The 14,389-nt window shown below is 41.1% G+C and overlaps 1 protein-coding gene across 2 annotated transcripts in view; it reads right to left on the bottom strand.

Annotated features, from left to right (window-relative positions):
* sipa1 (signal-induced proliferation-associated 1) overlaps positions 1 to 14,389 on the bottom strand; it is a 32,225-nt gene that overhangs the window by 17,132 nt on the left and 704 nt on the right. The window lies entirely within an intron of this gene.

The following is a 14,389-nucleotide window of genomic DNA, read 5'->3' on the forward strand; positions in this document are numbered from 1 at the left end:
GAGTAAAGCCCTTCTCTAGTTTTCTGACAACTCAAATCCCTTTTACACCGTAGGTCACTTCTACCCATTCACACCCTGATGGCAGAGGCTGCTATGTAAAGAGTCCATCATCCCATCCATACACATTCACACACCGCCAATGAAGCAGAAGGAGCAACTCGGGGTTAAGGGTCTTGACCAAGGACACTTTGGACACGTGGTCACAGAAGCTGGGGATCTGTGATCTAAGTGACAACCATTTTTACCACTGAGCCACAGCCACCCAAAAAGCTGTAATAGTTGAATAGTACATGGCAAAGCATTTCTTCAGTCTTCAGTGCTGGTTTTCTCATTATTATCAATTATATCAATCACTGTAGAGTGCAGACAAATGGATGCCATGTTAGGAGTGTGTGGATCGAGACAGAGCCTCTCATACACAAGCGTTTCTGGTGGAGCACTAAAAGATTTATAGCTTGATGTTTTCAACAATTTGCATCAACAATAACATTAGGGTGGGAAAAGCAGGGTAACTCTCTACAGCATTCACTACAATGGCTAACAATGAACAATAAAGGGATTGTGCCCTCACTGATAAATTGCAATCATATGATACATTATGATATCTGATTAACTGCATAATACAAAATGCCACTGAAAAGGTCAAGTGAGGGATTCATACAGTATATTTATTCACTGCACTGCAATCTTCATTCTTTAACTTCTTTACACTGATATCAGACAATTATCCAAATGTATTGTTCATCTTCTTTTATCACACTGTCCACTTCTTTATTGGCCCCTCTAACTTCTGTTTACATGACCCTCCTTCATGTAAAAAGCACCAACACAAGGAGTCATGAAGTAGTGTCACAGTGACTTAAGTTGGCTTAAAAATCTGTTCAGAACTTTCTAAGAATTGTTTTCCTTAATTAAAAGTTTGATTTTTAGCACCAGTGATTCAGTAATTGTGATCATTGGATCAAACATGCATGCATGTCATGCATGTCAGTTTAATGACAATATCACTTCCTATTACCATGTACACATAAACAGTGGTTCACATAGAGCAGTCTCTGTGTACTGTTTGAGTGATAGCACAGCTGCTGACATTAATACCCTGTTCATGCATGTGGGAGCCTTCAAATGATCATTCTGCATGTGGGCACAAACGATGCTTGTATATCTGCAATCATCTGCATTGCTTAACAATGTCTTGATAAGTGTAAGCAATCAGTTTTCTCCGCTGTCTCAGAGTGGGAGTGCAGATTTTTGGCAGCAGGTTCTTTTTTCGGAAAACCACAGATTGCCATCATGTTGTTCCAACAATAAACTGAACCACCAGGATCTGCCAGAAACACTCCTGCTCTCCACCGACACACAGCTCGGGCTGAACTTGGACACTTATCACTCACCACCTCTAACAAATCACATATTCCTGAGCTTCTGAAGACCCCCAACCCATGAATCAGTTCTTGTTTCCATAGCAACTGGTCTGGTGCCACCCTCTCGCAGTGTAGGATCTAGTCCACCGGGGCTTTACTCAAGGCTGTTTACTCTGCAAAGTTTTCTTTTTTTCCATAGACTCACCAACTACTGAATATGTTTGAAGTGACCTTATTCCTCAAGACGAAAACAACAACAGACAAACAATTCTCCTCTCATGGTTTAGCCGCTTGCTAGCACTAGAAGATGATTGCTAACTAACTAATTTCAAATAGGTCAAATTACATTTAATTACAATAAATGTTGTATCACCAAAGTCATTAACAAATATTACATTAAATTAAACCTTTGTGGTCGCAGAACAAAAAGAGGACGCAAATATTGAATTCACCATAGCCAAAAATAAAATTCCAACATGCTAGCCAAATGCAAAAATGGCAGGCTTCAAAATAAAAAAATTTAAAGTTAAAGTTAATCCAATTATGTTGACACACTGTTAGCATGCAAAGACACTCAAATAAAAGTCTGGATATGGTAAACATTACTTTTCCATATCAGCATTTTAGCATTGTCATTTGCTAAAATGTTAGCATGTTAATGTTAGCCCTGAAGTGAAAGCAAAAACGTGTGACAGCTTTTGAGCATTGTGAGCATATCTCCTAGTATAAAGTAAATGTTAGGGTATCATGCACTTTTCAGATCAAAAAGAAATAATTACACACTTAAGGATGCGCAATTAAAAAACACAGCAGCATAATTTTATCTGCTTTTAAGGAGGAAATCTCTTTGTATCTCGTTTCAAACTCAATGTATTTTATTTGTAATTTAGATCTACCTTCATCCTTCAAATGATCGTTATGCATGTAGGCACAAATGATGTTTGGAAATCTCCATTATTTGACAAAGTCTTGATAAGTGTAAGCAATATGTTTTTGCCGCAGAGTTTTGGCATCAGGTTCTTTTTTTGAGAAACCACAGATTGTAATTTGTGTATAGAACAAACTTTAATGCAGGACTTTTATTACAGACCTTTCTGCATGATTAACATCCACACGATGAGTGTTATGTTTCAGTCTCTATCATTACAGTGAAGTTAAATAACGTCTGTTTATCACCGTGTAAGAGTAATGAAGTTATTCTCCTTATATCAGATTATATGCAGAAACAAGAAAGATCTGGTGAGTATTAAAAGAAGAGTCCTTTTCTTACCATGAGTGATATATCTTCAATCAGTCGTCATGAGTCAGGTTGGTTTTTTTTATCACACAAACCGCCACGTTAATAGTGACCTTTCTCTCTGTCTGTTACAAAAGAGAAGTGTGTCATGCACCTTACGTAGAAGTACAAAATGAAGAGGAACTGAAGTTGTCACTACCCCTTCAGCATTCACTTCAATTAATTTGGGAACTTATTGTATTCTTGGTGAATTTCCTGCTATAAGCATTAGCCTAACAATTTAAATGCAATTTTACATCCTCCATACACAAAGGAAGAGATGCTTTATCATACAAACAAACAAGTCTACCGCTTGATAAAAAAAAAAAAAAAAAATCCTCCCCAGAAACAACGCATAAATGATTAATAACTGGCTTGATGTTTTCCCAGAAAATTTCTGACCGAGGAGTCCTATGAGCTCTATCAGTCAGGAAAAAACTCAACCCTAATATGATCATGAAAGGATGATTTTGTAATGGCTCGGCTGACTGAGTGGCAATAAAAAAGAAGTTAAGAACATTATAAAGGCTTTTGACAAACAGCACAGGGAAGCTTATTTTTCTTCACAAGCTTTGTAGAGCAGCTGCTTGTGCTCAGATTGTAAACATGGCTTTAGCTCTGAAGATGATTTATCTCACTGTTTGAAGAGGAATATCATGACTACTCATTCTGAAAATGTATGGGCCTAGCAGATTCTAACTGTATCTTTCATATATTTCCCAGATGTTGTTGTTTATCTGTACACAGTGAGTGATGTTATGAAGATGAGAGTTGTTCATAATAATAATAATAATAAAAAGGGGTGTGGCTGATCTTACTGACAGGAGGGCTTGTTGTAGCTATTTGTCAGCAGACTTCAGTTTCATCTTGTTTCTCGTAAATTCACAAATTCACTTTTAGACAGTATTTCCAATATGGTGAACACCATCGATGACCATGAAAAGTCTGCTTCAGGAACCAAATGGGTGACATCACTGAGATTTCGCCCATGTATACAGTCTGTGGTTACACTACGTTATTTGATGTCATGACTAATAGGTTATGATTGACAGCTCGGTTGACAACTCCTGCAGCACTTTGTCCAGCGGATCAACAGAATAGTCTTTGAACTTTCCATAATTGTGAGTGTCTGCTGTAAATCAACAGAGGAATCTGCTCTGGTATTAACTGTTATAACATGTGAGGTCTTTACTATTTTATCGTTTTGATAATCAGGAGGGGCAAGACATCAAACAATGTGCCGTGAGTCTACTGCACAACTTCAAGAGCAATAAGTCAGCGCCTGTCAGGGATATTTTTGTACAATGAGAAATGTTGAAGAGGTGTCGTCCATCTTTATATACAGTCAATCAACCACACATAACATTTAATGGAAATCATCTATGACCCCTGATGCCCCCTTAGCCACAGCTCCACTGACCCATCAGCAGACACTTGGACCTTGCACTGAGCTGGTTAAACCATGTAATTTGATATGCTTGAAGTTTCACAGGGGTTTAATATCAATGATGTTGTTGTTTGCAGATAATTCAGTAACATTTCCATATGTGCTCTGTGTCCTAACTGTCCCTTCTCTGTCTTTCAAATGTAATGACTGAAGCTGATTCACCACATAAATCATATCATAACTCATGTCATAACGTGTATTTAAATGGTTGGACTGATAAATAGAAATGGCCAATTTACAATAATTTGCAGACTGTGTCGCCGGTTGAAGTAATAGATGATAAGCTGGAAGATGCAGGGTGTTTTTTGTTTCCTCTGCTGCAGAATACGTACTGTGGAGATGACCTAGACTTACAGCTCATGCTGCAAATTTTATTTGGAGCAAATCAACGAAAACACTCGGCACTGGTCTCCCTCTCTGAGAACGTCAATAATGCATGTCGGCAGCAGTGTTTAATCCTGCATCTCAGAGCTTAAAACTCTGTTAGCAGCCAGTGGACAGTAATGATTCCAGTATTGTGCTCACATGCTGAGGATAAACTAGACTTTATTTTAGTGCTAAAAAATCAATCTCTTTGTGTGCTGAGCTCCTGTGTCAATCAGAAATGATGACAGAGTCAGGTCAGCCTTAAATCCGCTCAGCAAAAAGGGAAATGTGAAATTAGACATTGCAGCAGCATTATTTATCTGCTTTAAGGATTATATCTCTTTGTATCTTGTTGTTGGGAAGGATTTGATTTTTTATTTGCACCAATGCAGCTCAAGGTAGACATTTGTTATAACTGACAACTATGTGGTTCTTTTCAATGTAGAATCCAGGACAAGGTTAATGGGCCTCTGGTGAGCGCTGAAAGGACACCAAATGAAGTCAAAGGACAGAGGTATCAAACAAACATGGTTTTGGGGAAGTTGTGGTTACTTAACTTTTTTTGTGTGTGCTGCTCATGCAAGTCTGCGTCCTGTGAAACAGGAAGAGATGACTGACTTCTGAACCCTGAGAGGATGAGTGTCGTCATGGTTTGTACTCCACACCTCCAAGCCTACAGCGGACACTGCAGCGTAAATGAGAGGACACTGAGGTCGACTTTATCCCAGTTCATGTGTTTTTAACATACAGTATTTTTTTATTCCGACATGTTGCACTGAGAGTAGACCTGCTTTCTCTTTAAGTGACCGAGCAGAAATTGGATTAACAGTTTAGCAGCAAGTGGATGTGAGGAGAAACTAAATCGGCCAGCTTTTCTGCACCCTTATCCTCTACATCGCATCAAGTTGCGTTGACTTTTTGGCAAATTCATGTGGTGCTCGCTGATTTTTCCTCAACAACTTGAGAGAGAAGTCCTGAAATATACTGCATGCCAAAACATAGTTAGGAAAGTAGTCTTTAGATCTGCAGCATGCTAAGACAGGGGACAATAATATGATGTGTGAAGATGGAGAAACAGTTACTAAAGTAAATAATACAGCAACATGCATTTAACAGAGCAAGAGTTATCCCTTCTTGAAAGTCTTTTAAACTTCCAGTATTCCAGTCTGGAGGTCAGCTGCTGCAGTATAGTGTCACTCTCTATCTGTATAGTTAAAAGCCACCCTGCCAATTCTTAACCACAAACTCTAAATCAACTCTTAACAGTGATTGATTTGGGGAAATTTAAAGCCAGACTCAGTCTCACTCCTCATTGATCCAGTTACATCTGAGATCAGGTTGCCTCACTGTACTGCAGCAGAAAATGTGACCTGTGATGCTTTTAAGAAACTAAATGTGTATTAATGTGTCTGGATCTGATTCCAAAAATGAGTTCATTTTAATGCCGAACACTTACTCTACGTATCCTGAATCTTTCCCTGCCGGTGCAGCCCACTTTCAGCACACTGCGGACAGTGAATTGGGCCGAGTCCAGGGGCCGCTTAGTGGATGGTACTGCAGCACTCTCTCTCTCTCTGTTTCTCTTCTTTTTAAAGTGTTTTATCTCTCTTTTTCATTGGAACACTTTGCAAACGTCAGTCCGAGCTATTGGTCTCCGAAGACACGTAAGCCTGCATCCCCAGCACCTGGTTCTCAATTTAAAAAAATAAGATAACAGTCAAGGCGAAAGAAGAAAAAAAAAGCGGTTTCTGAAGAACCTCGATAAGATATCCAATATTATGGGTATTATTTTACAGCCACAGAGACCTGCACTCTTTCTAAGCTACAGTTTGATCCAGTGATTGATAATCACTCTGTCCCTGCTGTGCATACAATTCTCCCCATATCTTGGCTTTAAAAATCACAGATGAATCATCCCTACCAAATTGATTTTTTATTTTTTATTTTGCTCTACTGATGTTTTCAGAGCACTTTAAGGTGATGCTGACAGATAACAGAAGGGCAATTACATCATCTGGTGGTTATTTTCTTGTAAGTGTCAAATGAAGCATCAAATCCAAGCAAATGAGAACCTGTGTTATCTATTTTTCACTTGCCTGTTTTATTACAGCACATGCATGCTAATTGGATGTTGAAGAGTTGTCTTAACCACCAAACATGTCAGGAAAGAGTCACAGTAGATCTTCATTTTCTATCTCAAAGAGGAAGAGAATGAAAACATTTTAAATGGTTTAAATGTTGAACGCTTCATTCCAGAAATGGACCAATCAAAAATAAGAGCTATAGGAAAATGCAGTCTTTGTGTGCATCAGCTCTGCTCTATAGCTCTGTTGTTATGTTATATATATGGAGGTCAGGCCTCCCTCCCGGCTCTGCAGAAGGATTAAGCTTCATCTCCACACAATCATACACCTTTAATTTCAAGGACAGCTGCTCTGCTCAAAATGTGTCCTTCAAAAAAAAGAAAAAAAGAAAATAAGTCTTCAGTCTGATGAATTATTAATAAGGCCGGGTGAAAAGGGGGCGAGGGTTACTGCAATGTTAATTATTCATTAGTCTGTTGCTCCCTTGTCCACTCTCGGACCATCGAGGATGCACACGCAGACAAACCAGAGCTGATTTGTTATGATTTATATCTGAGTCTGTCTGACTTCTTTGTCTTGTAGTTGCGTTGAGAACACATGTCCTATGACTTCAGCGGTGTCTGCTCTGATTTCAGGTCATTTTTGGCTATGCGTACAAAGAGACGTCCTACAAAGAGTTCAAGCTGCTAATCTGTAAAAGACTCAGCGAAGCCAATCGAGCAAATCTAAATGTTAAACTAATCAGTGCATGTAGATATTGTTTTTTAACTTGTTTGGAAGCAGTGAGCCTCCCCCCGTGGGCAAATGCAAAGAGGAAGCACGCTCAGAAAAGCTCCTTCTATAGTATTGTCCATATTAATACCTGACTTCCTCTAATAAATAAATAGCACAGCCATAAACTGATGCACTGTTAAATATAAGCAGCATTGTTTCCAACAGAATCTACGTGCTGCTCCGCTTCAGTAAAAATAAAGTACCAAACTTTTGTGACTATTGTTTGACATGTTATTCACTGTGACATCGACACTGTGTGCCAGCAGAGCACCGCCACTTCCTGTGTGTGTGAAAATACACCTTGTGGCAGGCTGTGTGTGTGTGTGTGTGTGTGTGTGTGTGTGTGTGTGTGTGTGTGAGGGACAGGCAGAGAGATTCAAGGCCTGAATGTGTGTGTGCATGTGTGTCTTTGCTGACTCTATAAAAGCCTCATAGATGTGACAGGAAGAGCAGCTGCCCCTCTGTGACTGCCCTGAGTGTGTGTGCATGTGTGTGGGCGTGTGTGTGACAGGGAAAGGAACTGACCCTCAGCCTTATGACTGCGTCTATTATGTTGAGATACAGTTCACGTTTACTCCGCTGACATTGGGGTAAGCCAATCTGGAGGTTTTGTGGAAAAGATATTGACTAAAATTGCTTTCAGATCTGTTCCCCTGTATACCGTTTCTACTTTGAGAGGAAGAGTCTCTGACCTCCTCCTCCTCCTCACTGTCCGCTGTAATGTCGCTGAGTGCCCATGAAATGGCTGCAGCCCTTGAAGTACCCGCACTCATCCCTATTTGTCAGCTGAGAATCACTTTTTATGGGAGTAAATCCCCAGAAGCTGTTCGCCGTAACTCTAACTAAGCATTAAACTTATGAGTTGAGGGTGATGCAGTGGGGAAAGGCTGCACTGTTTGAGCCTGTGTCCATTATGGTGATGGTGGAAACAAATTGGTATCATTATTGAAGAAATGGACTTCAGTCTCTTGTTGACTCTCAAAGCGAAAGTACCCTCAGAACATCAACCTCTACACAGCTTTCTTTGTGTTTTTTCTTTTTATTATACTGTTCCAATTATTCCTCTTTACTCGGTTTCCACCCTCAAGTACAGTCATTTAAAAATGCTGCAATGGTTTGGGATCAACACTGGTCTTGATACATTTTTAATATTTCATAGTCCTGCTGTAAATTGGTCCCAGTGTTTCTTTGTGTTGTTTTAACGGCTGGAACTTTTCGATTGTTCAGCACTTTGTTCACCTTTTGTTCATAAATGTTCTTAACAATCACCTTAGTGTTGGATTAGAAACACGACAATACAATCATATAACCAAGAGTAGCTTGACATCAGGCATTCTGCAAAAAATTATACTCCATCCATATTTGTATAGTTATTTTATTAATATAGTGTCTGATCATTACCCAAATCATTACAAACCCCAAGGCTAAGAAGAGAACACGCACAAGCAGCTGTGGTCAAGCAAGTCTTAGACTTAGACTTAGAGAGGGAGTGGAGTTATGGGAATGAAGTGGAATACCAGAGAACAAATAATAATCTCTAATTCTCTTTTTTGGGACTTTCAGCTCGTTATTTATTTACTGATATATTTTTAAAAAAGGGGGCTGGTTTGGTCGCACCGACTTGTTTTGTTCCAGCTCTTTGTTCAGGTTGGCGTGACGTCAGAAACTGCACAAACAAAAGTATGCCATGTTGCATTGCTTTTTGAAAATGATTCATTGATGCGTTGATGAATATTGTGACAATTCTACTGAACAGTACTGATGCATTAAGATGAAAAAAATAAAACAAAGCTGGAGATAAGATGTGTTGGATCCATCACAGCTGGTACATTGTGAAGTCTTTAAGTTGAGTAAAAGCTTGAAGCTACAGAGTTGAATGTATAAATACTTCACATAAAAAAAGAAGAATTAAAACATGTTAAAACAACGTCCGATGCACCGACTATTTCTGCACAAATCTAACCAGCACTTGCTGCATTAGCACGCTCGCTTGCCTGTTGGGCTTGTGTCATTTACACCGGCGGCTCTGTAACTTCTGACCTACATAAAAACGAGCAGATCATGCACCAGTATGCTAACCGTGGTGATGCAGAAAGCGGCAGATGTACTGCTGTCTTTGTGTGCGTCGGCTTTAGTCTTCAGAAGGAGCTGGTGCGGTACACTTGTGGCTTTGCATTTGCACTTGTGAATGAATCGCTCAGTGCGTCACTGCCATGCTGAAATGCCTGGTATGAATTAATATACGAATGTTTGCATGAAATGATTCACAGAGACATTACAAACAGAGTTTATCAGCGTGTCTCTAAAGCTGACTTCGTTATTCCTGGACGTCACTTTTCTTCAGGTATTAGATTAACACGTAACCTCTGCGACTGCCGAGCACATATTTGTGTCACAATAATGAAGATGACGAAGATTGAAAGAGGTGTGAAGGGGCTTAATTTAAACGAAAACACGAGACGTCCACCTCCCCTCCTCTGCTTCCACCTCTGGCGCTGAGGTCACAGCTCTCAGTGAGTTTCTGTGTGCGGTCGCTGCCTTGTGCTGTCGCACTGAAAGTGTCTGCTCAACCTGCCCTCTCGCTTCTCTATTTTTGCTCCCTAACATTTCAAATGAAACATTTGAGGTTGCAACTTCCTCCTCGTATCTGCGAAAGAACAAAGACGCTCTTCAGTGGGAATAAATATGTTGATAATCTCTCATACATCAGAAGACCAGTATAATCGTGAGGGCAGTTTTACACTCTGCTCAGCGTGGGATGTTTTCGGCCTTTTTGATCACTCGCTGCCGTGCGTGGCGATGAAGTGACGTGGCCTCAGTGTGAATGGTCTCTCCTGGTCTGCTTTCAGTGGCTCTAAATACCCTCGAGTGCACTTCTCCTGTAATAGCAGCGTGAACAATGAGAAAGAGCCACTGCACCGCTTAATGGTTTAATGTATGTATGACATAACTGAGTAGGACAAAAAGCTCGAATGGGCTTCATTGTCTGATGCAATCCTTAATTTATTTCATACATGTGTGTTATCTAAATAAATCAAAATCAATGCTTACATTAATACGACTCAGGAAGGCTTCAGCTCCCACTATCAGTGTCTTATGATCTTTCTTTCACGCTCCAATCAAAATATACATTTCAAAAACCAATTCACTTCTTGAAATGGGTCTGAAGTATCAATCATCAATAGTGATTATGTGTTTTGTGCGACAAGTACCTATGTCTTTGTTCATCCTTGTCTTCTCTCTCGAGTGGATGATGGGTTTCGTGAAAGGATATTAATGACGATTATTCCTTTGTGTCATATTAAAATTCTAACTGGATTGTTTTGTGCACACACGAGGACTTCTAAAATCATTCAGGGATGCTTTTATAGCTGAAATCTTTCATAGATACTTTTACTTTTTACAAAGACGAGGTTTCATTCTCAATATTATCAAAATCTAACAGATTACTCGGCACTCCTGTTTATCTCAGATGAGTGAGTCATTCTCTCTTTTCTCACTGGTGCGACTGGACAGAATCAGCCCCAGATAAAACCAGCAAGGCCTGATCTTCAGTTAAGTCCAGAAGCCAACGGGGGACAGGTGACAACACATAGCCCTCGCTAAGAGGATCCACCCAGAGGCTTACTCTGCCAGCATCATGCCACCCGACGAGGAGAAGGCTCCGCCTGTCCAACTGCCTCCCTCACTGAGCCCCCCCACGGGGGGGCCTGCCGGGGTGTAGCCAGGCAAAATGGCTCCAAATGAGAGGAAGCCTACAATGCTGAGTCAGACCAGAACTAAATCTGCCTGGTAACCCTCCAACATGTCGGTCTTAATCTTAATGAATGAGAGTAGAAACAGATAAAGTCACTTTGCTCATGTAAGTGCTTGAATCAGAACTTTTGGTTCAAACTCAAGGTGCCTTTAAAACAGCCTTTCCCTTCCTCATTTTGTCCAGCGTCGACTGCAGAGTTTAACTGTTGGAAGCGATTTGTTCGAGCTGAATCGTCCTGAGAGAAGCAGGATAAGTGACGTGATCTAAAGTTAAAATCTTGCAGACAAACCGCAACAGGAGACATCAGTTTGATGTGTGATGTCCCCCACAGTGACTCAAGCTCACTGAATAACTGTGTGGGGCTGTCACCAAACTTTATCATTCATGCACACAGAGGGCACACAGAAAAAATCATCAGTGTTTCTAGATCTTTCCACCTCACAACAACGACAGGTTGATGACTACAGTCGGCATAAACAAAGAGCGAGGGAGCATTAAGGATTATTTTAATGGCATTACCTCACTGCTAGACAATAAGATCCAAACATGGCACACTCATGTACGCAGGCAGGCTCTCCTGGTGCTTGTTCGGTGGAGGAAATAAAAGTAGGCCGATCGATTCAAGAGTCTCCTCTGACTCTGCTCCCCTCCTACTCAACCTGGAATAGTACGAGTCCCACACAGGCCTCTCAAAGGAAAACACACCCCTGGGTTGTGTTTTAATGCACTATGAACAACAAACCCCGGGCATGTTGACTATTTTTATGATCATTTGGACATTTCTGATTTCATCTATGCACTTGGACAACTAAAAAAAAATAGGGCCAAGTTTCACATTTAAAACATTTAAAATAACAGTTAACTCCTTTTTGACTGCTGAAGTGACGAACAGACTGAGTGTTTTAAGACTAAAGTACCAAAGCTTAGTTTCATAATGTTTTTTTCTAACAGTGTCGAAACAGGTATCGACATTGTTCGACTTTTACTAGTGTTCTTCTCGAGGTTAAAAAACCGAGTGTTGTGACCTCCGTCTCAAAAGAAACTTCACAAGAACTGAAGTGTATCAGATGTATCACGAGCAGATCAGACTCACAAATCAACTCTTCTTCCAGACAAATGAAGAGACCAAAGAGATTTAGCACCAGGTACAACATGATGCTAATTCACGTCGGTCTGGATGTGTATTGGACAAAGAAATGACAATATATCACATGTGATCAGAGTTGCTTTAACGATTAAAACTGTGCAATCAATAAGAGTAGATAATATTTCATTATAACTCCCAGTGTCTTTGTCTATCTGCTGTTATTCACCTTTTATGTGACACCTGTGTGTCTAACACAATTACTCCAACAGGCCGTCTGTCTGTCTGTCTGTCTGTCTGTCTGTCTGTCTGTCTGTCTAAGATGCAGAACGGCTTTATCAGACCATCATGGAAACAGGACTGTCTGTCTGGTCACGATGTTAAACATCTGTTTTATACTGATAAAAATGAATACAAAAGGAAGCATTCAGCTATTTGAAAAAGCAACAATTGTTCAAACCCAACAAACCGCTCACTCTCGTCTACTTGCACTCTGTTAATTTATGAAGTGAGCAGATCAAAATTAGGAGCAGTGTAATAAAAAATCATAAAGTTGTGGCTGAAATCTCTTATCTCCTGTCAACACTCACATCTCAAGATGAAACTCTGAACACTGAAACCACACACGTGATCGTCTAACATGTCACTGAGATGATTCCAATGGAGGAATAATGGAAAGCAATTGGCGCTAATAGTTTAACTACTTCACCAGCAGAGTGAACGTCTTTCTGCTTCACTTGTGTAAAACATATTTTGAGTAGAGTGGGCACTCAATGAAACGAAAATAAATCGATCCTTCTTTTAAGCAAGGAAGCAAATTATGGACAAAAAGAACACAATGGCGTACGTTATTCTGGTAATGGTTAGCTTGTACACCAAATGTCATTACTTGCAGCCGCTCTATCGGTTATTACACAAATCCTCCAGATAAGGGCCAACTGTAGACGTAGATCTAGCTGAGAATTTTACTATATTTGATTTTCACTGTTAATGCAGTACAAGGTCTACAGCAGCTGAGTTGGATGAATGGGCTGCATACTGTTCGCACAGTTATGTCAGTTTTCCTCATGCAGACATACTGAGACAATAAGTGGAGGTGCAGGAGAACGTGGCGTTGAGTTGAAACGCATGCACTTTAGGATTGTGATTTCAAAGTTGACCCTGATGAAAAAACATCCCTCCCTCCTGCCAGCCTCACCAGGAACACAAACACATCAACACAAAGCCACTAGGTCACGTTCAGCCCTCTCACATCCTTCCTTCCATCACATCAGCTCCAACTGCATTTATATTGTTTAAAATGCTAATGTCAACCACAGTGAGCACCACACTGCACGAGGAGCCGCGCGGCTCAATGTAAATTAAATGGCCCGTCCTTTGAGTGCACTGGCTTATGTAAGCCGCTGCTGCTTGCTCCCCCCCACCCCCCGCCCCCCCAACCCCCCAGCAGCTCTCCATCCCTGCCTTTCTTTCCCTTCAGCAGCCTATCCATCCCATCCCCTGAAACCCTCATGTCTCGTAAACACACATCAGCCTCGTCCTAAATTAGAGGGTGCAGGAGGAGAGTAAGGAGGGTGCAGTTTGGGGGGGGGGGATGGGGGGGGGTCTGACTCCCCACATCCCTCATTTTCTCGGCCACCTTGAAAACAACACCCCAATTCCGGTGGTGCTTCTCCATTCCATCATTGTTTGTGCTCTTTATCACATGCAGCAGTGTAACAATGCTCCTCATCAACACAAATCTACCGGCACACTGATGCCCTTTTCTTGATCTTATAAAGACGAGCATAAAAAGGCATCGCCTCAAATTCATCTTCTTTTTGTTCCTTCTTTCTCTTTTTCATTCTCTCAATATCCCCCCATGCCTATTCCCCCCCCCCCCCTTTCCCCCCCAACCTTGCCCTCATCTCTCTGAGTCCTGCAGCCACGAGCGCTCCAGCACAGCACTGGCACCAGGCAAGGTTTTTTAGCAGCCGCCTCTTCTGGGCAATGTCAAAACACTGTATTTTGAGACAATCTCTGCCTGCCTGGGTTGGAGAAGTGCAACACAATGGAAGGAGACACAGGAAAGATGATGGGGGGGTTAGTGTCGGGAGAGGAGGAGGAGGAGGAGGGAGAGGAGGGGAGGTGGTGGTGGTGGTGGTGGTGAGGCCGTGGATAAAATGCGACAAAGGTTGTCAGCTGGATTCAAACCTATAATGTTGTGTGTAAAGGAGACGTTCAAGGCACCTGAGTCA

The sequence above is a fragment of the Symphodus melops genome, assembly GCF_947650265.1.
Source record: "Symphodus melops genome assembly, chromosome: 11".
Lineage (NCBI taxonomy): Eukaryota > Metazoa > Chordata > Actinopteri > Labriformes > Labridae > Symphodus > Symphodus melops.